Below are 1,808 nucleotides of genomic sequence, written 5' to 3'. Positions count from 1 at the left end.
TCCAGAAGTTTCAGCAGAGCCTAAAGAATTTCCCTCTGGTAGATGAGTAAATTATCAACATTTTGATGGCATTCATAGTGGTCCTGGAGGAAGTGATAAAACATCAGTAAATTCAGGACAATACTATAATTAGATTCTAAGAAGTTGGTATTGGAGGAAAAAAATCAAAGGACTGGTAAAAGCACAAAGCTGACGTTAGGAAAATAAATCTATAATTGGTTTCTTCAAAAGTACAAAGAACACTGTCATTCATAAAGGACCTACTAACTTCTCAGAGACCCAGATCTAGTAAATGGTAATATAAATATAAAAGCTCAAATTCATCTAAATACATTTTTCTCCATTCAAATATATTTCTCCCATATACCAAGGAGACTAAAGAACAGAAGAGGAAAGCTTATATACTTTTCCCTGAAATTAAGTGGAACTACTATATTGTATATGAATATTCAATTTCAGAATACTGGTCAATAGATTTGTTGACAGAGTGCTACAGTAGAAGGCAAATCCTCGCCTTATTTACATTCAGAGCTCAAAAGTTTCATAGATATATATACACACACATATATATACATATATATGAATTGCATACACGTTTTAGCATTTTAGTTATGGGATTTTATTCTTACAGTGACCCTGCAAAGGAAGTCATGAACTTACTAGCATTACCATTTCAAGACAAGGTAACTAAGGAATATAAAATTAAATGATTCATCCAATGTTACTATTAGGGCTGCTGCCAAGACCATCCACATCCACTGGCCACCCCTTGTATTAAGCAGCTTATTACCTAAGGATTAGTAATTTTCGACATCTTTCTTACTATTATTAATGGAGAGACGAATTTAGCTCAATTAAAATTACAAACAACTGCCTTCCTTAGATGGCAACAAGAACAGAGAGTTTTCCATGAAGGCTTCAGACACCCCGTGAGAGGACAAAGTGCTGGGGTGCTGCCTGTCCACCTCCAAATGCCACACTCGGCCTGCATCACATGCAAATCTCTCCACCTGATCATGTTGTGCCAAGTCCTGCTTCTCCTATTCTGTGTCTCACCTGAAGAAGATGAACAAGTGTTCAGGGCAAAATGTCTACTGTGGACAGGTGTTCAAGAAATCACCCTGGTGAGTAAAGAACGTCAGCATCTGGCTGTGCTATGACTTCCGCAGCAGCACCCACAACATCTGTTGGGAGTACCAGGACCTGACCACTGTAGGTGATGTCATCCCATGTACGGAGACATGGGTGCCCGACACCATGCCCAGACCCACTAGATCCAGATCATGAAAGTGGAGGAAACTGAAACCAGAATGTGCTGTCCACTGGCAGCCAAGCAGTCTAAGATCAAATTCCCACTGCCTCACTGGGTCCTGTGTCACCAGCACCCAAGCCACGCTTTACCACCAAGAGACCCAACACCTTCTTTTGGATGCTGAGCCTCCCTGTCCTCAGGTCTGCCCAAATAAACTCCTTGGGAAAACCAAAATAAAAAAATAAAGAAATAATAAAGAAAATAATAAAATTACAAATAAATAATCAGATCTATTATTATTAGGAAGTTAATCTAAATGTCGCTGATCATACAAACTTTTTCCAAATAAGATTCCTTAATCTGAGTTTACACCTGTCACACTTGTCATTTTCAGCACTGGACAGACCAGGACTTCTCCCTTATCTTAATGTATAAAGCAAACATCAAGAGAAAGTGGAGGTGTACCTATACCTCAAGGTTATTACAAAGATCTTAACTGCTATCTAGGATGAACTTCTTTAGTATTTTTGGAATCTCTTTAAAAATATAATGGAAT

The 1,808-nt window shown here is 38.3% G+C and overlaps 1 pseudogene; it reads left to right on the top strand.

Moving 5' to 3' along the window:
• Positions 1-909: 909 nt before the first annotated feature.
• On the top strand, positions 910-1,489 carry LOC144237435 (large ribosomal subunit protein eL20 pseudogene; annotated as a pseudogene).
• The last annotated feature ends 319 nt before the right edge of the window (positions 1,490-1,808 follow it).

The sequence above is a fragment of the Crocuta crocuta genome, unplaced genomic scaffold, assembly GCF_008692635.1.
Source record: "Crocuta crocuta isolate KB4526 unplaced genomic scaffold, BGI_CrCroc_1.0 scaffold125, whole genome shotgun sequence".
NCBI classification, from domain to species: Eukaryota; Metazoa; Chordata; class Mammalia; order Carnivora; family Hyaenidae; genus Crocuta; species Crocuta crocuta.
This window is presented reverse-complemented; position numbering and strand designations above follow the sequence as displayed.